The following is a 26,998-nucleotide window of genomic DNA, read 5'->3' as shown; positions in this document are numbered from 1 at the left end:
ACGGCTCAGTAGCCCCAATGCTGCTCTGGGGACCGAATCAGCCAGTTTTGTACAGGTAATGACCCCTCTCCCTTCACAGACAGAGAATGACTGTTTAGGGGTTCATAATTCATGTGAAACGAGAAGAAATACCAGACAGAATTCTGTGTGGAAGGGGAAGGGAACTGAAACAACCCAGCTAGGGGGATTGGTAGGATCTTTCAAGGCAGCACAATGAATAGAGCTGAAGGCTGTAGAAATGGAAGGGACCTCTAAGCCCAACCTCTTCATTTTCTAGGTGAGGAAATTCTGGCCCAGAGAAGGTAAATCACTTTCTCTTGGTTATTCAGCTGACTAATGGCAGAGCTGGGTTTTTGAACTTGGGTTTTCTAATTCCATGTTCAAGGTTACTTCCATGTAGGTCAAAACAGTGGGGGCAGATTTGAGGGGGATTTTAGTAGCTCATGTGAAGGACCTTTCCCTCTGACACTTTCACTTCCTTGTGTCTTAAAGAGGCAGCTATGCTGGACTTGGAATCTGGAAAGACATGGATTCAAATCCAAGCTCTGATACTCAGTATATATGAATTTAGGGAAACCAGAAGCCTCGGTCCTCAGTTTTCTAATATGTAAGAGACTAATAATACACATAGGATGTATTTCGCAGGGTTGTTTTGAGATTCAAATGAACTTATATGAAATGAAATATAATTAATATCAATAACTAATATGTTATATGTTATTTTATTAATTTTGATACTATTTTGATTACAAGATATCCAAAGGCAAGGACATTAAAAAAATCTTGAATCTTCTTGATAGAGGAAAATAAGATAAATGGAACTTAACTGCTACTCTCACTCAGCCATATGCCTACTCTCTCATTTATAGGAAGGTCATCTTTACATCAATTGAGGGCATTCTTGATGAGGGATTTAGTAGGGGGAAAAGTAAGCATTTGCAAAAGCTATTTAACAGTGGTTCACATCTTTGCTATCTCACAGTTGACTGAAGCATATAGAGAATATAAAATCCTGTTGTTTTTGTTGTTTGTTAATTGAAAATGTGTTTGACTAGGTAGAATGAAATGCCACTTTAGAGATATTTTTACAACAGTGTCTTCCATTCATATATCAAGAGCATTCTAGATTTCTTTAAAGATGTAACAACATAAATAGCTCTGTTCAATGACCCTCTGATAATTAACTTCAGGCAAAGCATAAAACAGGAAACCATAAGTTCTCTGATGAAGGATATCATAAAGTCCAGGTAAAGGAGGGATTCTTTGGGAATGATGAGGGTCTCCAGATGTTCCTTCTTGTCAAGGACTTTGTATTGACTGCATCAATCCCTGAGGTACTTAAGAGCCTTCTGGAACTCAAAGAAGTTTGGTCCATCTATCCACACAGGAAAGACCAAATGAAAGAGGATTGTCTATTGCCTGGATTTTAACATATGAATAGACTCCTTATAGAACTTGTCTACCAGTATGTCTGTCTGAGACACACACACACACATATACACACACACATATACATATTTATATGTATATATATATATATACACACATATATATATGTCTACAGATAGATATGTGAAGAGATAATGAACTGGACTTAAAACTAAAAAGGAGGGGGAGAGAGAATGGGTCAGATTTCTTTGGGGAAATTTCAAGACATTTTTACTGACTTGACCTCATGCTTCCCAGGACTGCAATGACCCAACTTTTTGATGCAAACATTTTTACCAATGTTACTGTATGGTAATAAGATCTGGAATACCACTGCTTCTGAAAATCCAAAGATAAGCACTATACAGAGGGCAATGGAAAGGCATAACATGGATGTGAATAGGCTGCAGTATAGAACCAATAAGAAACTCCAAAAGACAGGAGTAAAGGATGTCATCAAGGAATTATGTGATAGGAAGAAAAGATGGGCTGGTTATATGCTGAGAGCAAGTCATGATAGGTGAATGATAAGTATATTCTCCTGGTATCTTTGAGGTATTGGGAGAAAATGAGGAAGATCACTAGGGAACACATTGAATGGATACTTTTGATGAACTCTAAAGAAGATGTGGATAAGAGTGGCACAGAATGGAAATTCATGTCATTTGTATTGCTGAAGGGAGTCCTTGAACTAAAGTGATAAACAGAACCATTTGATTATTTAAATGTCGACTGCCATTTTTTGTTGACTGCCATTTTTAATGGAGCCTCAGAAATATTTACATAGTACATAAAAATGCAAATAGATTAGAGCAGCTTAGAAAATATACATTAACTTCTTGTCAAATGATTCTTTGAGTATCCCCTAATGAGAAAATAAACTCAAGAAAATGTGACTCTGTTAATAATCTTAGAACTGCAGACTATCAGAGTTGAAGGACTTTTAGAACATAAAACATGTGCTAATCAATAAACATTTATTTAGTGTCTACTATGCGCTAAACACTTGGTTAAGCATTGAGGATACAAAAAAATAGGCAAAAGATAGTCCTTGTCCTCAAGGAGTTCACAATCTCATGCAGGATACAACACATAAAAGGTGATGGAGGGGGCAGTCAGGTGGGAAAATGATGATATAGCTGTTTTGGGTATTCTCCTTAAATGGAAGATCTTGTAGGAGCTCATAATTGCCTACCTACTACCCCTTCCAGTCAGAGGGAGAAAAAAGGGGTAAAGTGTGAGTTTCAGAACTGATGTGATCTTGAAGGATAATGAGAGTCCATAAAGCATGATGAAAGATGTAGAGTTCAGTTGAGTAGGGAATGATTTAGGGCTGAGACCAAGATTATAGAATCCAGAAAATAGACTGTTAGAACTAAAAGAGACCTTGGAATATTAGAGATGGATATTCCTTAAGAATAAAGAACATAGGGGCAGCTAGGTGGTACAGTTGATAGAGCACTGAGCCTAGAGTCAGGAGGACCTGAGTTCAAATTCAGCTGCAGTCATTTACTAGCTCTGTGATCCTGGGCAAGGCATTTAACCCTGATTGTCTCCAAAAAAAGGGAAAAAAAAAGAAAAACAACATAGAATGCTAGAGCTGAGAGAGATCTCAGAGATGATCAAGTTGACACCATTTTGTAGGTGAAGAAATGACAGCCAGAAAGACTCAAAGTGACTGGCCCAAGATAGTGTTCTAGATCCAAGGGCCCTTGATTCCCACTCCCAGAGGTATACTGGAGACTGCTTCCTACCTACTCAGAGATGGTTGCTAGTTAAATTTTCAGTGATCTTTACAACCTTGAAAATCAGCCAATGCAACAGATCAAGGCTTGATTTATTGTTTTGTTGATTGTCTTGACTTAAGAAAGTGATGGAGAAAATATTAGTTGTGTAGATTAATCTTAGAAGTGTGGAATGGGTACATTTTTCCTTCTAGAAAGTCAGTTGTTAGACATTTAACAGCACACTGCTGCCCACTGATATGCTTTCCTCATTATGTTTATATGAGCCTGTCAGATGTCATGATCCTAAGATTTAGTAAAAACCATAACCTCTAAGGGCTTTCTGAGTAAAGAGACAAGGATAGGAATGCAGGGAATGGCCTGTGGTGAGGGGGGGAGAGAAGCTCCCACCTGTTTGGGAAGGTTTGGCATACTTTCCTAACTCTCAACACTATTCCCTTCCCTCCCCACCCTTGAATCATCTTTGCCACTTGTCCCTTCCTGTGGGCTTTGGAAGTAACCATCTGGGTATGGGGAACCCCACCTGTGTGCTTGATGAAATCAGTTCTTTCTCATCTATGGCTTCCATGTGCTTGACCCTGAAGTGACTGCTTGGGCTGAAGCCCCTCTTGGGACAGAAGGCATTTTTTTGGGAAAGGGGAGCTCTGGCATTTCTCAAACAAGCCTGAGTCTGGAGCAACACTTACCTCATCCTGTCTAGGCTTTTAGCACCTGGCTCTGACATTGAGCATTCGGTGGAGAGTCGGCTCTTCCAGGGGGCCCCTCACAGCTAGACTGTGAGTTCAGTCAGGTTTCTGTGGAATTCAGGGGAAAAAAGCCAAGATAATCTTCCTCCAATTTTTCAAGTACTTGACTGGTCTTGGAAATAACCAGAGTGGGATGCTTTGTCTGATACATAGCAGAATATTAATAGCTACCTGTTGATTAAATTGATTGATATACAATAGACAGAGGCCTTAGGAATCAGCTAGCTCAATTCTTTCATTTTACAGATCACAGGAATTGAGGTTCAGGTATCATCTTCCTAGAATAGTTTTGGGGGATGATGAGATACAGCAAAGCCTAGAATTTTCAGAATCTCTGTCACCAAATTTCAGAGTTAGAAAGATCTCAGGGTAATCCTGAGAGTCTCTTGAGGGTTATCAGAGGGCATCTTGACCAACTTATACCTGAGAATTTCAAGGGATGGGAAACTCACCATCAGTCTATGAACAGTCATTTGTTAGGGACCTCATATGAACCAGGCACCATGCTAGGCTCAGAGGATTGCAAAGCAAAAAATGAGACAATCTCTGTCCTCCAGGAGTTTACATTCAAAGAGACTAGGAGGAGGAATATATGTTTACAAATGAGTTAATAGAGGCTTTATACAAAGAAAGTATAGTCACTTACTGAAAATTTTTCTGACATTATTTCATGCATATATCTTGTCTGAACATAGTTGGTTGTTTGTTGTTTCCCCATTAGATTGTGAACTCCTTGAGAATAGGTGCTGCCTTTGCCTTTCTTCATATCCCCAGTTGGTGCTTAATATATGCTTGTTGACTTGATTTGAATCAGGAAAGACATTTTGAATTATGAGCCTTGCAGGCGGATTGAGGGTCTAGAACCCCTGAAATAGCTTATGCTTCTTTTAGATAGCCCTATACTGTTGGGAAGTTTTCCCTTAAATCAAGACAAAATCTATTTCCGTGTTAGATCTATTCATTGCTCTTAGTTTTATTATTTGAGACCAATAAGTGCAGGTTTATTTTCTCTTAACTCTCTTAAAACATGAAAACTCTTATGTTTGAAGCAGCTAGTGGCACAATGGATAGAGCACTCAGTCTGTAGTAGAAAAATCTGATTCAAATCTGACCTTTCACACTAACTGTATGTCCCTGGGCAAGTCATTTTACCTGTCTCTTCTGTCTTACCTGAACTATACAGTGAAGGTCAAACAGTTCCTACCTACAGGTTGTTGTGAGGCTCACTGTAAAAATACTTGGCATAGAGTCTGACCCATCATCAGTGTCATATAAACTTTTCCTCTTCCCTTCCCCCATATCTCCCCCAAGCATTTCTCTGATACTTACTAACTGTGTGACCTTGGAAAGTCACTTAATATCTCTGAGCCTGAGCTTTTTCATGTGTAAAATGAGGGGATTGGACTCGATTTCAGAAGTTCTTTCTAGTTCTCTCTCTCTATCCCAAAACATATAATGTCTTTTTTCTTTCCAGTTCCTACTTCTTTGGCTTCTACCCTCATATCTTAATATATACAACTCTGCCCTTTTAGCACCTAAACCCCCATAACCTACCTCTTTCATTCCAGCTTAAGAACCCACAGGGATTTGAGATTACAATGTCACCTATAAATGTGTTACCTCCATGATTCACAAATTAAAAGTTGAATTGAAATTCACAAAAGTGAAAATTCCTGCTCAATTCTAACATCCTATATGTACAATTCTCCCATTATCTCCCTGTTCTTCATCCTTCATCTTCATTATTTCTTTCACCCTCTTCTTCTCCCTCACCAGCCCAGCTCTGGTCTTATTTTTCTTCCTTCACTGTCTTGAACATATGGTTGACCAGTCCATATAGATATGATTTTCTCCCTCTGTATCTTTTGCCTCTCTGTCCTATCACTCATGCCTAGTTAAACACTAACTCTGTCATCTGTCATGTTCCAATTTGTGTATTGCTGAATGTTGCTAGTTGTGCTGACTTGGTCTCCTATAAATTTGTCATCTGATCTGAACTGGACCCCTGCTACTCCATGCTGAACCTTTTACTATTATTCACCCAATAAATCAATAACTATTTTAAAATGTCTGCTGAGGATACTAAGACAAAAATGAAACAGTTTCTCTTGTCAAGGAGTTAACATGCTAGTCCATAATTGACTTTTTAATCACATTCCTCAAAATGATTATTCCAAAACTTTTCTCTTCAAATTTCTTATACCACTCACTCCCCTGTCTCCTTCTCAGTAGAGGACTACTTTCTTGATAAAACTCACCATGAGTCCTCTCTTCTCTCCTAGTTTATATCTTGAAACCTTTCTACATCACGTAATAAGTCAATGATGACTGAAAGCCCAGCCCTTATGAGCTGGTGCAGTGTGTTTGACCTGATACAATGTCCCACGTGGGCTTTGGGGCAATCTCAGGTATTCATTCTATGACTGTTTCCTTTGCCTACTGGATGGTGAAGAAAAGGCCACTTTAAGTGGTTGCTAAGCCAGAATTGAGCATTCACTCAAAAGACTCCTTAAGTGGGGAGATTCGGCAGAGGGTGAGGGTGGATGGGACTGGGGGCTGGGTGGGTGAATGTGAATCTTTCTTTCTTGTGTGATTGTTTGTACTATAAAGCAACAGGGTGGGGAGATTAGGCTCTGGTATTAACTATTTCTTTCCCCACCTGAAAGCTGACAGAAGTCCATTACAGCTAGGCAAGAAAGAGAACTTGTGCAGTTGAGAATTTTGATATCCTTGATCAATTCCAGTACAAAAATCAGCCAAAATAATGAACTGACAGATAGTAATTGTGCTTATGCTAAAGTAGAGAATAGGGTTTTCTGTTATGCATGTCTAGAATCAATCTCACCAAATATTCATGTGCGCACAGAATTGTCTTCGGTTACTTATTTGCCCAATTTGCTAATTTCTCCTTTTCTCTGGCTTCTAAAGAAGAGGTGGCTCTTATCCTTGCCAAAGCTAACCTCTCTAATTTGTGCCCTTAATCTGATTCCTATCTCCTCTGGGACCTCCTTTTCCTTCCTTTCAATATCTCCAATCTCTCCTTCTCATTGACTGCTTCCCTTCTGCCTACAAACATGCCCAGGTTTCCTTATCCTTAAAAAAAATTCACTTGATACTGACATACCTTCAATATCTTCATATCACCATATTTCTTATCCCTTTCACATCAAAATGCCTACCAAAAATTACTCATTCTCATTCTTTTCATTTCCTCATCTTCCATTCATTTCTTAGCCTCTTGCAAACCGGCTTCCAACTCTCCTATTCTACAACTGCTCCAGGCATGGTTACCAATGAGCTCTTCATTATTCAATCTAATGAACTTTTCTCAGTTCTATTCTACTTGTTCTAACTGCAACTTTTGACATAGGCATACTTGCTATTTTCTAGTCTCTCTTCCCTTGGTTTGCATAATACTTATTAACACTCTTGCTTATTTTTTCTTCAGCAGGAGCTTTTTCTCAGTTTCCTTTGTAGGATGACTTGACTCTCCATTTCTCTCCTAGCAAATATGAATGCCCCCCAGCATTTTGTCCTGGTTCTTTGTTCTCCTTTTTTGCTGACCTCATCAATAGCTACAGATTCAATTATTCTCTAGTCAACTCAAGAAGTCAAAACCACAAACATTAAGTACTTACTGTAGGGCAAGCAGGAACTGCAAGGTGATGCAGTGAATAGAGTACTGGGTCTGAAGTCACTAAGTCTCATCTTTTCTGCTTTCAAATTGATCCTCAGATACTTGCTAGCTATGTGACCCTGGGCAGGACTTATCCTTCCTTGCCTCAGTTTCCTTATCTGTAATAGAAACTGGAGAAGGAAATGGCAAACCACTCCAGAATCTTTGCTGAGAAAACTCCAAATGGGGTCGTGAAAAGTCAGACATGCCTGAAAAATGACTGAATATTAGTAACTTCAAAATACACTAGTCCCTGGATTTATACTAGAGATTTATACTAGAGATATAAGGAAAGGCAAAAATAGTTGCTACCCCAAAGGAACTCATTGTCTAATGGGGGACAAAGCATGCAAACAACTATATAAATATATATATATATATATACACACACACACACACACACACACACACACACACACACATATATATATATGCAAAATATATACAGAATTAATTGGAGATATTTTGGATAAATTTGATATAACTTTGGAGGGAAGGCATTAAATTTAAGGAGGATCAGGAAATGGTTTAATTTTTTAAAAAAATTTTATTGTGAAAGGTAGGACTTATTTAAGACTTGTAGGAAGCCAGGGAAACCAGAACGTGGAGATGAGATGGGAGAGTTCCAGGCACGAACAGTTAGCAAAAATACTTGAAGTGAGGAGCTGAAGTGTGTGGTTAGAACAGCAAGGAAGCCAGTATCACTTTATCCAAGAGTATGTGAAGGAGGAGGAAGAACTAAAAAGTTTAGAAAGTAGAAAAGAATCAGGTTATGAAGGATTTTTTTGGGGGGGGGTAAATTGTACTTTATTTGTTTCAACTACATGCAATTTCAACATTCATTTTTTATGAGATTTTGAATTTCAAATATCTTCTTCCTCCTTTTCTCCCTCTCACCCTCCCATCTCCCTTCCCCAAGACAGAAGTAATCTGATATAGGTAATATGTGTAAGGTCATGTAAGCACATTGCAAATTAAGAAACAGAACAAAAGGGAAAAGATACACATATACACACAAAGTGAAAATATTATGCTTTGATTTGCATTCAGACTCCAGAGTTCTTTCTCTGGATGTAGATGGCATTTTCCAACATGAAACTTTTGGAATTGTCTTACTGAAAAGAGCTAAGTCAATCACAATTGCTCATTGCATGATGTTGTTCTCCTGGTTCTGCTTACTTTATTCAGCATCAGTCCATGAAAGTCTTTCCAGGTTTTTCTGAAATCTACCTGCTCATCATTTCTTAAAGCTCAATACTATTCCATTACATTCATATCAAATTATGAAGGGTTTTAACAACCAAAGACTTTTATATCTGATGCTGGAGATAATAGGGAGTCATAGACATTTATAGAGACATTTGCATGTCAGACTTCCTCTTCAGGAAGATTACTTTGACAACTGAGTGGAGGATGGACTGGAGTGTTGTTGGTTCCTCATGAAACAATATAGGACCATAGACTCTTGTAGGACTACAGATGTAAAAATGGAGAGGAACTTTGATGTCACCGAATTCTACCTTTTCATTTTACATTTGGGAAAAATGAAACCTAGAGAGGTAAAATAACTTGTCCAAGATAACACAGGTAAAAGAAAGTGGTAGTAACATGATTTAAACTAAATTCTTATAACTCCAAACCTCTGACTCTTCATTATAATGCATTATTATATTAATTATATATAATATATATTATAACATTATATTATCTATAAATATAATATATTATATTCATTATAATGCACTATTTATACCTAATCTCTCTTCTAAATTTCAGTTCACTATTAGTCATTTATTCCTTAGAATGAAGGTGAGGAATATATATATATATATATATATATATATAGATATAGATATATAGATATAGATATAGATATATGTATATATATATGTGTGTGTGTGTGTACATATATATACATACACACAGATGTAAGTATATATATATACAACTGTATATATATATATATATGTATATATATATATATATATATACACACACATGCACATACATATCCATATCCATGCATACTAATTCATTCAGAGTTGGAAGGGACTTGACCAAGATCACACAGCTATTAAGTGACTCAGCTGGGGAATTGAAGCCAGGTCCTCTAAGATCCATATCCAACATTCTTTCTGATTACCTCCTAGGCCGGTCCCTGGAAATTGGTTTTGATTGGGAGAGGTAGAACAGAGTTGAATATTTGAACAAGGAAAGGGAAGTGGTATCGTCAAGGAAGGGAACATAGGCCTGGAATGCTCAGGGCAATCATTTGTTAGTTTTGTGTTTTTCAATAGTATTTTTCCTATTTGGAGGAGAAGGGAACTTGTAGAGAAATACAAAAGGAAATTCTTTCTGATGGACAGCAGAGCAGTAGCCCAGGAAAACTCCAAGCATGTCCCCATAAAAGATAATGAACATTTCCGAGGTTGGCCCAAGGGTAGGGGTGAGGCAGTGATAATGGATTTTCATGGAAGGGGGTTTAATGATTTCCAAGGCGACTGCTTGGCACATGCTACTTGGCTGTGTGGGAGAAGAAAGAGAACAAATTGCCTCTCGGGTCACTCTGAACAACTTCAGCCCCATTTAATAAACCAATATGGAACTAGGCACTGTAAACTATATTTCAATGGGCCTGGAAATCATTTGTTTGGAATGGCCTGGAATTACTACCAACATGAGGTGATTATATGCTATTTGGCACAGCCAATGCATGTATTTAAATATGAAAGATAGGCTGGGTCTGTGAATCTGAGCATCCTGGGCTCTGTTCCCTTGTTTCACAAAATCTCAGAATGCCAGAGCTGAAAGGGACCATGGAACAAAGAAGTTAGAATGTCAGAGCTGGAAGAGACTTTAGCAGATAGTACAAAGAACAGCAGAGCCAGAATGTTCCTAAGAATTAAAATTGAGTTGATTTTAATAGAACTATAAGAGACTTTCACTTATTTTACAATTCTACTCAGTTATTTTACTGATGGGGAAACTGAGGTTGTGAGAGGGGAGATGGTTGTATTGGTCACAGTGAATTAGAAACTGAGAAGTCAAAACTCCAAGGTCCTTCCTTGTACTCCTTTCCCACATTTGCCTTCTCTGTTGCCCCCTTCATTTTTAGAAGGTAGGCATAGTAGGACTTGAAAGATGGATAGAATTTCAACAGTCAGTGATTGGAGGAAGAGGAGCATACTAGATGGAGGAGATGTGAACAAAACTGGAATGTGGTTGAGGAATAGTGAGTTAGTTGTTTGACTGGACAGGAGTACAGTTGTGAGGCAAGGTGAGAAGGGATCATCAGATTTGGAATTGGAAGGAACCTTAGGATGTTAGCTCTGAATGGGATTTTTTTTTATAGATTCAGTGTTCTCATTTTAGGAAGTTGGGTAATGGCTTGCCTAAGTTCAAACAAGGGGGTAACTAGGTGGTATAGTGAATGGAGTTCTGGGCTTGGAACAGGAAGATTCATTTTTCTGAGTCTTCAGCATACTCAGCCTCATATATTCACTACTTGTGTGACCCTTGGGCAAGTCAGTTATCCCTGTTTGCATTGGTTTCCTCATCTGTATAAGGAACTGGAGAAGGAAATGACAAACCATTCCACTATCTTTCCCAGTTGGGGTCAAGAAATGTTGGACATGATTGAAATGAACATCAATAACAAAGTCATAGAGGTAGAAGAGAGCAGAAATGTGATCCAAACCCAGATCTGATGACTAATTCTCTCTTTCCCTACCTTACATTACTCTCCTAGGCTGGAGTTGGATTGTGAATCACAGAATCACTGAATATGAGATTTGGAAAGAAAGTCAGCTGCTATCTAGTCTAACTCATACTTGAGAAGGAACCCACACTATAACATATTAGACAAATGGTGTGAGTTAGGAGGAAGGGCTCTGAGGGCTTGGCTCCAGATTCCATATGGGATGCTTACTAATTTACTCATCTATAAAATGAGGTGAGCAGCTAGGTAGTATAGTGAATAGAGTGCCAGATCTGGATTCAGGAAGACTCATCATTTTTTGAGTTCAAATACAGCCTCAGACCCTTACTAACTGTGATACTGGGCAAATCACTTAACCTTTTTTGTCTGTTTCCTCATCTGGTAGTACTCAATGACTTCTAAGGACCCTTCCATATATAGTTTCATCATTCTATAATTCTGTGATCACAATATCTTAATTTGAGAGTTGGATGGAACCTCACAGGTATCAAACTCAAATAGAAATGTGGGGCATTAATGTAAAGATCTCTGCAGGCTGAGTACTAACTTAGAAAGCCACACATGTGTGTGTAAGTATGTATGTGTATAAACACATTAAAATCAGATAGGAACTACATTTTTAATCTGGTCTGGACCATACTCAGGAGTGACTTGGGCCTGACATGAACTCCATCAAGTCTTTCACCACTCTGATTGTTCTCTGGACAGTGTCCAGCTCAACAGCATTCTTAAACTATAGTGCCTAGAACTGAACATAATTCTCTAGATGTTGGTCTGACAAGGGAGGAGTTCAGAGTTCAAAGTTCACCTTCTGATTCCTGGAAGTTATGCCTTTAAAAAAAGATCAAACTTAAATCAAATTAGTTTCTTTGGCTGTCCCATCACACTACTAACCCATATTGCACTTGGGGTCCACTTAAAATCCTAGATCTTTTCCAGAAAACTGCTGTCCTGTCATGCCTCTTCCATCCTGTGCTTAAAAGGTCCTTGGATGCCAGGTTCAGAAGTTTTAACTTGTGTTCATATATATATATGAATTGTAAACAAGCATTTATAAAGCACCTTAGCACAAAGAGTTTTTGGTTTGCAAACTCTTCTCTGGTCAGAACTTTCAGGATCTGGCCACAGAAATCACTAGAGATGATCCCACGTTTGAGACTGGGGATAGCCAGGCAAAGCTCAAGTCCATTTAGGTTGAGGGTCCATGGGATTTGACTTTCTGTCTCCTGATTCTGCTGTGAATGCTACAGGGATGCCATTGCTGGTGGATGGGGACACCATTTCTGGTGGATGGGTTGCCATTGCTGGTGGATGGGGACACTATTTCTGAGTGGATGGGGTTGCCATCTCAGGGTGGTACACTGGGTTACCAGGCAGTCTCTGCAGAGTTCAGACTCATAACTCCCAATAGGTTTCAAAAGCATCTCCTTTACTCTCTTAATAATAACCCCCCAACACATGCTGATAAAGAAACTTCCTCAGCCCCAGCTACCAGCTGTCTGTGTGTGCACTAATGGATACCAGCTATTCTCAAATCTTCTCTTTCCTCTTCCTTCTTGGTCTTTCCACCTTCCCACTCCCCACCCCCAAGTTCTCTTTCTCATACATTTCTCACAAAACACATTCTTACAGATACACACCCACATTCATTACTGACAAACAGCGTCCCACAATACACCTCAATAAACAACACATCCCTACACATTCACACAAATTAGAATAATAATCTTTGCCCTTTTTGCCTTATTAGGTTGTTGTGAGAAAAGAGTTTTATAAACTTTAAAAGCTTGGAGAAATGGGAGCTATTATTATGGTAATACATGCCTGTAATAGGCACCCAAATAAATAAATACACTCCTACACACAGAAAAACATATCCCTACACACATACACAAAGAGACCTCTACACACTTCAACATACACATGCAAATAGACTCTCCCCTGACTTAGACAAATAGAACTTTTCAGTTCTTACAAAGAAACTGAAATGCACACCCCCACAAGCATATACATAAAACCCAATGTTTAATCATGTATACAAGCATCCTCCTCCCTTCTGTCTACCTGTGTTCTTCATCCCCTCCCCCTTTCTGGACACACAGAGATACATACAAAGTCGTGTTCCACAGATACTCATTTCTGGACATATACAAGCCCCTCCCTCTTTCACCCACTCACAGGAACCCACCACTCTTTTTGAAAAAACATTGATAGTTTCCCATGGCCTGGAGGCAATTGTCTGAGACCCTTAAGGAATGTCAAGATAGATGAAATCACCATGGAGATGAGAAGTCAGACATGGTTCCCTGCCTATAGAAAGAAGATCCTTAGGTCTCCAGTAAGGGTATTTTCAAAGAAATAACCCTGTCCTATTCATTACGTGTGTGTGTGTGTGTGTGTGTGTGTGTGTGTGTGTGTGTGTGTGTGATACGGGATGTGGAGTGGGAACATGGGGTGACCTGTGTCCATAGCCTCAGGTATCATGTTATCAAGTGGATTGGGTACTGGACTTAGAGGGACAAAAGATCCAAACTTCAGATATTCTTCTACTCAGATCCTTACTAACTTTAAGGTCCCATGAAACACACTTAAGCTCTCTGAGCCTCAGTTTCTTCATCTAAAAATAAGGGGGCTATACTTAAAAGTTCCCTATCAGTTTAAAATCTATGATCTTGGCAGCTAGGTGGCACAGTGGATAAAGCACCAGTCCTAGAGTCAGGAGTACCTGGGTTCAAATCCGGCCTCAGACACTTAATAATTACCTAGTTGTGTGGCCTTGGGTAAGCCACTTAACCCCATTTGCCTTGCAAAAAAAACCTAAAAAAAATCTATGATCTATGACAGTATAATTGTGCTAGAGGAGAGGAAGGACTAGAAAACTATGAAAAAACAGGCAGAAATGGAGAATGCTGGTGCTTTTGAGTCAATATCTAGGTATTGCTTTGAGCAGATTAAGGGGAACCCTATAAAAGATGTTTGACTTATGACAAGTCTGGGACATATACCTGGAAGAATTATCTAACCTTGGAGGAAAAAGCAAGACAGCTGTATCTAGTACAGTGGTTTTTGGTTCTCTAACTCACTAAGAACTGAAGAGAACAGCCTTCATCCTTTTTACCTTTGCTGGAAAAATCTGTTTAACAATTTCTTTAAACTAATGATTTCAGAATGTTCAGAAGAAATTCTGTCTGGCCTCTTTAAGCAATCAGATGATTAAAAAAAAGAAGTTCATTCCCACAGAGAAGAAAAACACAGAGTGCATAAATTAGGTAGACTAGATACATGTACCAGGAGAGAGGTGAAAGAGTTTGAGAATGAAGGTTTGATGTGTCAGATCTACAAAAGAAAAAGTCACAGCTCTGAGGGAAACTAAAGATTGCTTTAGAGAAGGGGTGTCCACCCATGCCCAGTGGGCAGCATGCAGCACTCAAAGCCTGTACTTTGTTAAATTATTACATTTTATTATTGTTGTTAATATGGCTTATACTGTACTCATAAATAAATATTAAATTCTATATGCAGCCCTTGACAAGTTTTTGTTGGGTAATGCAGCCCATGCTTTAGAGACGACTCTAAAATCATATATGGAGTAAACAATTAGCAGCTGTATGGAGTAGAAGCTGGGATGAAGGGGCCCATAGAGAGGTACTATAATGTAGAGAATATAACCATAGGTTATAGAATGTTAGACCCACAAGTATTCTAAAACCTAGAATGTCAAACTTGAGAGGAACCTTACTACACAGAATGTTAGAGTTAGTCTTGTAGCCTTGGATTTGAGATCTGCTTTCAACATGTTCTAGCTGCATAGGAGGCAATATGGTATAGTGGAAAGTAGGACATCTCTGGAGTCTGGGGACCTGGATTCATATCCAGGCTCTGACTTTTATTAACTATGTCACTTTAAGTCACTTTACTTCCCTAGGTCTCAAATTCTTTTCTTTTCTTTCTTTTTTTTTTAAGGTTTTTGCAAGTCAATGAGGTTAAGTGGCTTACCCAAGGCCACACAGCTAGGTAATTATTAAGTGTCTGAGACCGGATTTGAACCCAGGTACTTCTGACTCTAGGACTGGTGCTTTATCCACTGCACCACCTAGCCGCCCCTTAAATTCTTAATCTGTAAAATGAGGTAATTGGACTAGAAGGTCTCTCATGTCCTGAGTTTAAATTTTTGACCCTATTAACCTATATTTGACCTTGGACAAAATCCATCTTTGGAAATTCCTCACTTAGATGTCCAGATTTTTATTTTTATTTTAGTAAAGGGTCAGTGTAGTAAGAGTTAAGGGAGGAAAAATGTCCTGGAGCAAACTACATATGAGAGAAACAGAAAAAAGGCAAATATTTCAGAGAAACAAATATTTGAGAGAAACAAAGCTTAGGACAAGTTGGCAAAAAATATTCCCTTATGCTAGGAAATTTTTGTTTTATTTTAGCCATTGTTTCAACTGAGGCACTTAGAACCATTGAATTTAGAAGTAAGAGAAACATTGTCATTCAGTCCTTCAGTCATGTCTGACTCTACACGGCCCCATACTGTAGCCCCCTAGACCCTTCTATTTTCTCATATCTGTCAAAAATGCAGATTCATTATTTCCATGATACTATCTCATCCTTTGTCTTTTCCTTTTCCTTTTACCTTCAGTCTTTCTCAACATCAGGCTCTTTTTTTTTTCCACTGAGTTCCATCTTCTCATTATGTGGCCAAAGTATTTAAGCTTAACCTTCAGTATTTGACCTCCCACTGAATAGCCTGAATTAATTTCTTCAAGTATTGACTGTTTTGATCTCCTTGCTATCCAAGGAACTGTTTAGTTATAGTATCATAGGATTTAGAGTTAGAAAGGATTTAACAGGCTATCTAGGCCAGACCCTTCATTTTGAAAGATGAGGAAATAGAGGTCCAGAAAGTTAAGACACTTGACTCTAAAATCACATGCAGAGTAAGCAATTGAGCTTACTGTTTTTTCTGTTTTTATGTATAGAAAGCAGGCTAAACAAGTATGTGTGTGTGTGTGTATGTTTGTGTATACATACAACAGAAATATATATACAAATAAACATATATGTGCATAAAATTCAAATGTTAATTGACAATTCAGATATCCAGAGATATTGACAGAAAAGATCAATAAAAAAGTAAGTTCTTATTTTTGTTGTCATATGATAATTATAAGATTTAAAACCAGAAGGAATCTTAGAAATCATCTACGCCTCCCCCCTTTTTATAGATGGGAAAAGTGAAATACAGAGATTAAATAACTTGGCTAACATTACATAGGTAGTGAGCATTATGGTATGGTAGAAATAGCACTGTGACAGAAAAGGTTTTAACTTTTATCAGAAATGTAACTAGAACATCCTGGGCCCTCAACAAAATTTCTTCCTCTTTAAAATAAAGGGATGGGGGCAGCTAGATGACACAGTGGATAGAGTACCAGAGTCAGGAGGATCTGAGTTCAACTCTGGTCTCAGACACTTAATAATTGCCTAACTGTGGGACCTTGAGCAAGTCACTTAATCCCATTGCCTTAAATAAATAAAATTTAAAAAAAATAAAAGGGATAGGATAGAGGACCTCTGAAATCAGTCAGATCTAAATGTCTTATGATTCTAAGCCAGGCACTCTGACTACAGGTCTATTACCATAACATCTTAGCCTCTTCGGCTCCATAACTATTTAGGGGGAGCAATTATTACTGATTCCTATAGGGAGCCAAGAGGTGGATCTGACCCTGCCTGGAAATATTCTTTTGAAATATTAGGAAGAATCTTTGGTTTGGGGAGACTAGACATTTTCATCTTTATCGAACCATCAAGTATTTTTGAATTCTTCTGGGGTTAGGAGACAAGGTTCCTGGTAATTTTTATCTCTTAATCATTATTACTTGGCAATGATCCTGTTATTAGAAGTGACATGATATAGGGCTAATTCGCTGGTTTCATTGAGATCTTTATTCTAGAGACCCACTAATTGCTGTTGAGACATTGAGTAAGGAACTTCTTGTGAGTCTTAGGTTCCTTCTCTCCAAAATGAAGGGGATGGGGTTAATCATCATCAAAGTCCTTCCTGGTTTTGATATTCCAAGTTCTAAGAATGCTTGCATCTCATACAATCCATCATTCTATATGCTAAGGTCCCTCTCCATTCTATATTCTGGGTTCCAAAAAACATTCATAGGTCTTTCTTTCTGTGTTCCAAGTTCCCTCCCAGTTGTAACATTCTGTGTTCTAAGAACCAAGGTAGATCTAACATTCTGTTTTAAAGTCCCTATCAAGAAATTCAGATCTCTATGGATCTAATATTGTATATTCTAAGATCCCTCTCAGCTCTGATGTTCCACAATTATGATTCTCTTCCCTTCTTTGTTTGAATCTTTCTCCCTGTTTAATGGAGACATTTTTTGTGCCTATCCTGAGTTAGATGGAGAAGGTTCTAGTTTTCAACTTGAACTTATTGAAAACCTCTTTTAATATTGCTTTGTGGGAGGCTATGGGGAAAGACAAGGAGAAACCATACTTTTTAATAAAGATTCAAGTGTCTTCAGTCTTTAGAGCCTCAGGAAGGCTCATCCTAGCATCCATCCCTGTGCTCACTCATCCTTGGCCCAAGGTAGGCATGAGCAGCTCCAGTCCCCAGGGATGCTTATCTTATTTGCTTTCAATTCTCAGTCTGGAAGACAAAAGCCTGGGAGCTCCCCTCTGCTGAGAGAAGGTGGCCCCAGCCTGCAGGTCTCCATGGAGACCGTGTAAACACATCTGTTTCTTTGCACACTGTGAGAACAATATCCTGCTCAGAATCTACAATGGGCCAGACATGAAAACATTCTCTCATACTGGACCATTCTAGGGGCAGAAGTCGGCCCTGAAGCACATGCCTCCCCACGGGGAGGGAGAGAGGGAGGGAGGGAGGAAGGGGCAGGCAATAACCAACTTCTTTTTGCCACCCAGCAGTGAGCTGGGGGCGTCAGGAACAAAAGGTTACAGCTCTAGAGTCATAGCTTAGAATAATAAAAATAATAGCTTATATTTCAAGACCATTTTAAGATTTACAAATCCATTTTATAACATCAAACTCTGTGATAGATATAGAACTAGTATTATTGATTCACACGTTACAATATGGGGAAACTAAGGGGAAAGAGGTAATGTGTCCTCTCTGTTGGCACATATCTAGTGTCAGAGCTGGGATTTGAACTGTGTTCTCTTGATTTTGAGTTTTGGACTCTTACTATTATGCTGTGATTTAAAAGGGTCCTCTGAGAATTTTACATAAAGGTATATGGGAAAAATCAAAATGGTATGGTGGGGAAAACAATGACCTTGGAGTCAGGGGGCCTGGGATAGACTCCCATCTCTGCCACATCATCTCTGGAGTCTTGGGCAAGGCCTTTCCTTTCTCCCTGTCCCAGTTTCTCCAATTGTAAAAGGATAGAGCTGCATTAAATCAAGGTTCTTTATTTTTGGAGGGGGGGAGTTTTGAACCTCTTTGACATTTCTGGATAAACATATAGATCCCTTCTCAGAATAGTATTTTGTCTACATAAAATAAAATACATAGGATTACAAAGGAAACCAATTACAGGCATACTTTGGAAATATTGCAGGTTTGGTTCCAGATCACTGCAATAAAGAAAGTCACATGAATTTAGGGAGGCCTGAGGAAAGAAAGAGAGATCTAAGGGCATGTTGGTGGAGCAGTCAGACAATATTTATCTATTAAATTCGTTGTCTTGCATGATGTTGGGATGTCCTATAACATCAAAGATCACTGATCACAGATCACTATAATAGAATATTATTGAAATGTGACACAGAGAAACAATGTAAGAACATGCTGTTGGAAAAATGGCTCCAACAGACTTAAAATTGCAGTTATCTGCAAAGCACAATAAAATGAGTTATGCTTTTAAATTGAAATATAGTTATCAAAATATTTTTCTAAAAATCACAGACTCCAAATTAAGAGCTCCTGCATTATATGATTGTTAATATTCCCTTCTCCAGCTTTGGATCTGGAAACAAAAAGGTCTGAGTTCAAATCGACGCTAAGATACTTAGTAGGTTTGTAACCTTGGGCAAATCACTTAACTTCTGTATTATTTCCATATCTGTAAAATGGACAGTATAATGGCACTCTACCTCCCAGATATGGTGTGAAAATAAAATGAGATAATATTTATAAAGTTCTGTGTAAATCAATGCTACCTTATATTATGTTCTTATTTTGAAGCTAAAATCTTATGATCAACAGTATCCACCAGAAATAGACTCCATACACTACTTTTTTGAGGGGACTGGGGATTTTTTGTACACTGCCTTTGGACTTCTTTGGAATTTTCCATCATGCTACTTAAGCAGGAAACTCCCCTCTACATTCCCCTTTTCAATTTTTTTTGGGGGGGTATAATATCTTCTCTAATTAGATTGTAAGCTTCTTGCAGGCAGGACAGTCTTTGTTTTGCTTTATGTTGTCTCCCCAGGGCTTCACAATAATTAATTAATGAATGTTTACTAACTGATCAATTATCATACTAATCCTTTAGGGTTTAGTTTGAGCCTGCAGCCTTAAGAGATCTCTAATACTCCTGAAGTTTTGACTGGGCTATACAATTTAGCTCAAGTTTAACGCTTCTCTATATTCTTTTTTTAAAAACAGCTTATTAACACAGTCAAACCCTAAATCCATGGCTTTTCCCAAGTTTGACTAGTGAGATGGAGAGAGAACACACAGGCTGGAAGAGACATGGAAGGACCGGGAGGATGAGGAGGTTAGAAATGACTCCATCATATGGGGAAGAGGATGAGATACGCCATCATCAGGCAAAAGAGCCCCAAGACAGGGCAAAGCCCAGTATGATGGAGAAGAGAGCTGCTGCTTCAGGGAGGGCTTCCCGGCTTAACAGTGATTAGACTTCCGAACTGAGTTCCAGTCCCAGCTCCAGAGCTGGCCACCTCCACAGCGGCAGCTTCAGCCCTGATGAACTTGGCTGATGTGTCCTCTTAGACGGCGCTAGTTAAGGGACCTGATGCCACCAAAATGTTAAGGTTCTCATGTGTCTGAACCTCTGGCTATCTTAACACCACTGCAGGCCAGGGTCTGCCCAGCGGCTGGGAGCTCTCCTCTTCCCTGGCAGGGGTAGAGATGAACTTGGCGTAGTCGTATGTTCTTGGGGGTGAGTAGATGAAGCCCAAGAGCTGCCGGCAGAGCAGAGGAGACAGATTTGTCCTTTTATTCTTGTGCCACAATTTTCTTTCCCTCTGTAGACTATGAATTTCCTGATGGCAGAACCCATATCTTATTCTTGGGCAAGCCATTGAACTCTGCTTACCTCAGTTTCTTCATCTGTAAAATGAGTTGGAAAATGGCAAACCAATTTAGTATCTTGCCAAGAAAACCCCATATGTGGCCATGAGGAATTTGATAATGACTGAAAAACAATTGAATAAGAAATCATTATTACAGGATTTAAACCCTTCATTTTACAGATAAGAGTCAGAGAAATTAAGTGACTCATCCAAGGTCAAATAGGGAGTAGTTGTCAGGGGGAATTTGATTCCAAATCTAGGACTCACCATACTGCTTCCTTTTATTCCAGTACTCAGCATGCTATCTTATACAATGTAGGGGCTTAATTAACTGCTTATTGATTGGTCAATTGATTTGTGTGGGTTACTGGTAAGGGATGTGAAGGGGAGAGTTCTGATCAGATTTGGGTTGGGTTAGATGCCCCCCCATTTTAAAATTTCTAAGATTTTATTTGTATATGTCTGTTATGATTGACAAAGAAATTTTCTTTTTTTTTTCTGGAGATCCATGAGACTTCTTTGTAGCAAGCAATTCTGTCCTCATTCCTTGACCTTTTCTGGAAACTTCTGGAATTTTTCATTCTTTGTGTCCAGGTAGAAGAGACTTCATGACCTATTTTCATTGTTTCCTTATCTGCAACAGGAGGAATGGGGAAAACAAAGATTCACATGTGAGAGAGATCCTCTATAATAATCACATGACTTTTCCTTCTGCCATCAAAATGTCCAAATGTGGAGGAAATGGATCTTGAAAAAGTTGGGTGTGACAAGAATAGGGACAGCTTCTCCAGAGGAACATATAGTATCTTTAAGTGATAGTTTTCAGTGAATATCAGAAGATAGGAAGAATTAGAGAGGAAGGATCATGAGTCCAAGGGACCTTGAGGATCTTGTCTAACCCTCTCATTTTACAGATGAGCTAACTCATGTCCAGAGAAGTTGACTAACCTGACCAAAGTCATTCTTGAAGTAACTGAGTTAAAATTTCAGCTCATTTCCTGACTCTCTGACCCAGTTCTCTAACCTAATCACAGTGCCTCTTCACATGACCCAATAAACCTTCCTTTATTAAGAGTTCCTCTGATTTCAGCATTGTGCTGGGTACCATGGTGGTTCTGGGAAAAGAAAATGACATGCTATTTAATTTCTTAAAGAACCCTATGCTAACTTTCATTCCCTGTAGTATTCTCCACATTGATTACCTCTTATCTACCCTTTCTTGGGGGATGAGGATTTCACTGTAAAACAGTAGCTGAGAAGCTTTGGGGCTTCCCAAAATTTTGAGTTTTTATGTCATCAAGATCTTGGAGTCCCCTGCTGCCTTGTACTTCCCAACTCAGGGAGATTTAAGCTCATATTTGTCCTTTGCAAATTGATATTCAATTTGGTTTGGGATACTTGGTGCAATATTCCTTAGTATGATCTCATGTTTTCTTCTCTGGTGTTTTCTTCTCTGGTGTCAATTGCTACTCATCTAGCCATGCCTGCCCATCCAATTTAACTATTCCTGGTTTTTCATAAGTTCACCACAGGAGTTCTACCCACTATTCTAGGGGCCTTTATCAATTTTTGGGGTTTTTTTTGTTTTTTTTGCAAGGCAAATGGGGTTAAGTGGCTTGCCAAAGGCCACACAGCTAGGTAATTATTACGTATCTGAGGTCAAATTTGAACTCCAGGGCCAGTGCTCTATTCACTGTGCCACCTAGATGTCCCAATTTCTCTTGTTATTACAAGGATGTCAGTAGTTCCAACAGATGCTCTATATAATCATATGGCCTATAGATCTTATCCAGGAGTCACTGCAATGTACTAGAGATTGAAGCAAGAAGAATAGTGTTACTAGAGAGAAAAAAATTTCTAAATTAGCTATCTTAGAAATCTTAAACAGGAATTTTAATTCAGTTCATTTCCACAAAAATAAATTGAGCTTCATTCATTAAAAGCAACATGGTATAGTGGATAGGTCACTAAAATTGGAATCAAGGAAATCTGGGTTTAGATTTCACCTCAGACACTTATTAGGGGGTGAGATCCTGGGTAAGTCCACTTAACTGCTTCAGTTTCCTCATATGTAAAATGAAGGGGTTAGTCCCAGTGATTTCTAAGGTCCCTTCTAGTTGTGATCTTATATGATTCTATGTACAGGGAATTGGAGGAGGTTCAAGATGAATGAGAGATAGTTCAAACACAAAAATAACTTGGGACACATATGGTGTGTAATAGGTTGTGTAAGGGAAAGACTGATAGATTGAAGGGAGGAGCCCAGCATGAATCCTGGCTAATATTTAATAGCTAAATGACCCTGAGTAAGCCACTGAGAACTGAGGCTTAGTTTCCTCATTTATAAAAAGGAGCTAATAATCTCCTATGATGCCCACATCTTGGGGATATTGTAAGCATCAGATGGACTAGTGTTTATGAAGGTATGTGGTAAATTGAAGAGCATGGCACAAATGTGTTGGAGCCAGCTTGAATCAATGCCGGAGAGCAATTGTTCAATTTTCAATGTGAGAACTTATATCTGAGAAATTGACAAACTCCACAAATCAGTGTTTGATTTGTTGTTTTGTTGATTGTTTATATGAAAGAAGCTGATGGAGAAAATGTTAATAAGGCAGATAAAACTTTAAAATTGTTTGTTATGGACAGTCCTCTCAATTAACACAATCATATGGATGACAGGTATACTGTTCCATGTCACTAGGTAGTGCAGTGGATAAAGTACTGGACCTGAAGTCAGGAAGACTCATCTTCTTGAGTTCAAATTTGGCTTCAGAAACTTATTAGTTGAGTTGCCTCAGTTTCCTCATCTGTCAAATGAGATGGAGAAGGAAATGGCAAACCATTCCAGTAACTTTGCCAAGAAAATCCCATATGGAGTCATGAAGAGTTGGACATAACTGAAAATGAATAAAAACAACAAAAACTACTTCTACCCCATTTGTATAGCTATATAAAACATTTTTCTCAAGATAACCTTGTTTGTAAGTTATCAATATACCTATTTTAAATGAGGAAACTGATATTCAAAAAGAGGAAGGATTAAGATATTCATTCTAAAACCATTTTTTCCCACATCCTTTACTTTCTCAGTATGTTGACAATGTATGTTATAATCATACATGCCTGGTGCTATTGCACCCTTTGGAGTGAGGTCATAAGTCAGGATTTGAATCTAGTTCTTCTGAGTTCAAATTCAGTGAACAGAGAGAGGGAGATAACCCATCTTGGATCATTGTGAGAGGGTGGGAAGAGAAATAATTTATGCTTTATTTCCCCTGGGGAAAGAATGATTTAATAATATGGTCATGCTCCCTATAGAGCATGATCTGGATGATTTGGGCTTCTAGCTTTGAAGATAAGCAGTGTGGTATAGAGCAAGAGGGCTGAATTAAAAATCTGAGGACCTGGGTTTGAATCCTGACTATCTGTGGCCATGGGCAAGTCATTTCACCTCTTTTGGGCCTTGGTTTCTCCATCTGTAAAAGGAAGGGGTTAAGCTAGATAATCTTTGAGGTCCCTGATGGCTCAAAATCTATTTCCCCATGTATTCTATCCCCCTGTTTTGGGGGAATACTCTTCTTTTACCCTTTCCCAATCCCTAAGTATAAACTACATGTGTGATTTGCAACAGGCAGCAGGCACCTGGCAGGACAACAGTCAGTCAACTCCCTAGGGGGAAGCATGTGTGCATGCACACACACACACGCACACATGCACACACGCACACACACACACACACACACACACACACACACACACACAGACAAAACTGGATTTAGTGGTTTTAAAATTTCTCCCCTCCATTTGTTGAAGGATTACTATTCCTTGAAGACTCCAGCACTATAAGATAAGTGTTAATACATTATTTCTTCAGGACTCCAGGGCCCAGAGTTGAAATTTAATGTGAACTGAATAAAACCATTTGCTTTTTATCAGCAGGGTCCTTGGAACCTCGTTTGCAGCCTACGTGGGACTATGGAGAAAATGAATTTAGCTCTGGCTCCCTAATCCCTGTGAAGGGTTCAATAAACTCATGGTCTATCACTCAGCATGACCCAGTCAGAAGTGTCTGCTTCTTCCTCAGAATAAAAGTCAACATGAAGCAGAGTGATGTAGCACAGGAGAGAGAATGCCTAGGCTCTGGGACTACCAAAGGGCTTCCAGTACTGGGTTGAAGCTTACTCATCTAGTGCCTATAAATAAGTTATTTCCCTTCTCTGAGTCTTAAGTTTCTCATTTGTAAAATAAAGACAATAATACTTCCTCCACTAAAGTCTTTTCCTCATGTCTGATTCTGGAGAGATCCTAGGAACTAAACCTTCAAAGACCAAGTTCTCAAAGATCCCATTTAATCAGAAAGACTGAATACAGGGGGGCGGCTAGGTGGCTAGGTGGCGTAGTGGATAAAGCACCAGCCTTGGAGTCAGGAGTACCTGGGTTCAAATCTGGCCTCAGACACTTAATAATTGCCTAGCTGTGTGGCCTTGGGCAAGCCACTTAACCCCATTTGCTTTGCCAAAAAAAAAAAAACCTAAAAAAAAAAGACTGAGTACAGGTCCAGACATCATGTATTTGTTTGTGATCAAGTTGCCTGATTAAATTGGGAAGGACTCACTATCAAGTTAGCAACAGGCTGATCAATTTTTATGACTAGGGGTATTCAAAAACCACCTGTTAATTCATTGTATAGTGGAGCAACAAGATAGTATTTGAAGCAGAGATAGGTTGGAACCAACTCTAACCAGTGGGAGCTGATTGTTAAAATTTCAATGTAAGCATTTATACCATGGAAATCAGAAAATTCTAAAGACGAGGATTTGATTGTTTTGTGGATTGCCTAGTCTTGCTTAAGAAAGTGATGGAGAAAATGTTAATACAAATTCAACTTAAATGTGCATCATGCAATTTTTTTCCCCGCTCTAGAGATCTGGATGTTAAATATTTACAGGCATACCTCTCCTATGAAAACCTTTCTTGTTCTTTATTTTACTCTGAAATATGAAAAAACAACTTTAAAGCAATATAGAGCTTCCAGCCAAGATGGCGGAGAGAAGACAGGCACAGTTCTAAAGTCTCCTGATCTTTTCCCCATCTACCACATGAAACAAACCTCTTAAAAGAAATCCGACTCAAAAAAAAAAAAAAAACCCAAAAAGAAAAGCCAGAAGAAAGAACATCTACCTCGGGATTTGTCTCCAGCAGGAGCTGTGGCTGAATTCGGGCAGGTGAGTCTGGGCCCAGAGGGAAGATCAGCCCTGATCAACCAGACTAGCAGCTGAATTGGAACCAGAGAGCCAGACCTGCTGGATCAGAGGTGGGGCTGGACTGCAGGGCGTGAGTCTGCGGGGGAGCAGAGGCGCTGGTGTTGGAGCTGTCCCCCTGGAGATCCCAGACAGGGCTGGGGTGAGAATTCTGGAGCAGAGGAGCAGCGGACACCATCCCTGGGCTCCTCTGGTCTGAGTCCCATTACAACTCAGACTTCTTCCCTAACAAACAAATGCAAACTACTGCCTCAGGCCCAGGTGTGTGAGCAGAAGAACCAGCCCAGTTGAGGAAAGACCTCAGGCCAGGGTAAAGCCCACCAGTGATTGAAGGCAAAAGAATTCAATACCTCCAACTTCTCCCTTCAAGGAAAAGGAGAGCGCCTCAACCAAGGTCACAGACACTCCAGAGAAAGCAACCAGCACCTCCTACTGGCCAGCCAGAGAAACCGCACTCAGTGAGTAAAGCCTTTAGTGATCCCAAGCCCCTGTGAACCAGCCCCTCCAAAACTCAGGTCTCAGCAAAATGAAGAAGGGTCAGCGGAAAGGTGGATCCATAGAAAAAATCTTGGAAGGGAAAGACACTAACTCAGAGAGACCTGGAACCTCTGAGGAGAATACAATCTGGTCTCCAGCACAGAAAGACTTCCTTGAAGAAATAAGGAAGGAGTGTAAAAATCAACTAGAAAATTTGGGGGAGACAAGAAAACAAATCTCTCAGATCTTCAAATGGGCAAATGGAAAAAGAAATTAATTCTCTCAAAACCTCAATTGGTCAAATGGAAAGCTCTTTCAAAAGTAGAATTGATCAATTAGAAAAGGAGTTGCAAAAGGTTAATGAAGAAAACTCCTCCCCCCAAAAAAGAATGGAGTCTACAGAAACTAATGACTCCATGAGACAGCAAGAGTCAGTTAAACAAAATCAAAAAATAGAAAAAATAGAAGCAAATGTAAAATAACTCATCAACAAAACCACTGACCTCGAGAACAGATCGAGGAGGGGCAACCTGAAAATTATAGGACTTCCTGAAAACATTGAAGAGAAAAAAAGCCTGGACTTAATATTACAGGATCTAGTGATGGAAAACTGCCCTGATATCATGGAATTGGAG

The 26,998-nt window shown here is 39.1% G+C and overlaps 1 long non-coding RNA gene across 1 annotated transcript in view; it reads left to right on the top strand.

Annotated features, from left to right (window-relative positions):
- Window positions 1–24,841, top strand: part of LOC141515830 (uncharacterized) — an 86,587-nt gene extending 61,746 nt beyond the window's left edge. Inside the window, exon 3 of the long non-coding RNA XR_012476560.1 lies at window positions 24,562–24,841. This is a non-coding gene — a long non-coding RNA (uncharacterized LOC141515830). The remainder of the gene's footprint in view (window positions 1–24,561) is intronic.
- Window positions 24,842–26,998: the final 2,157 nt, after the last annotated feature.

The sequence above is a fragment of the Macrotis lagotis genome, chromosome 1 (genome assembly GCF_037893015.1).
Source record: "Macrotis lagotis isolate mMagLag1 chromosome 1, bilby.v1.9.chrom.fasta, whole genome shotgun sequence".
Lineage (NCBI taxonomy): Eukaryota > Metazoa > Chordata > Mammalia > Peramelemorphia > Peramelidae > Macrotis > Macrotis lagotis.
Note: the sequence above shows the minus strand (reverse complement) of the source record. Positions and strands in the feature narration are given on the sequence as shown.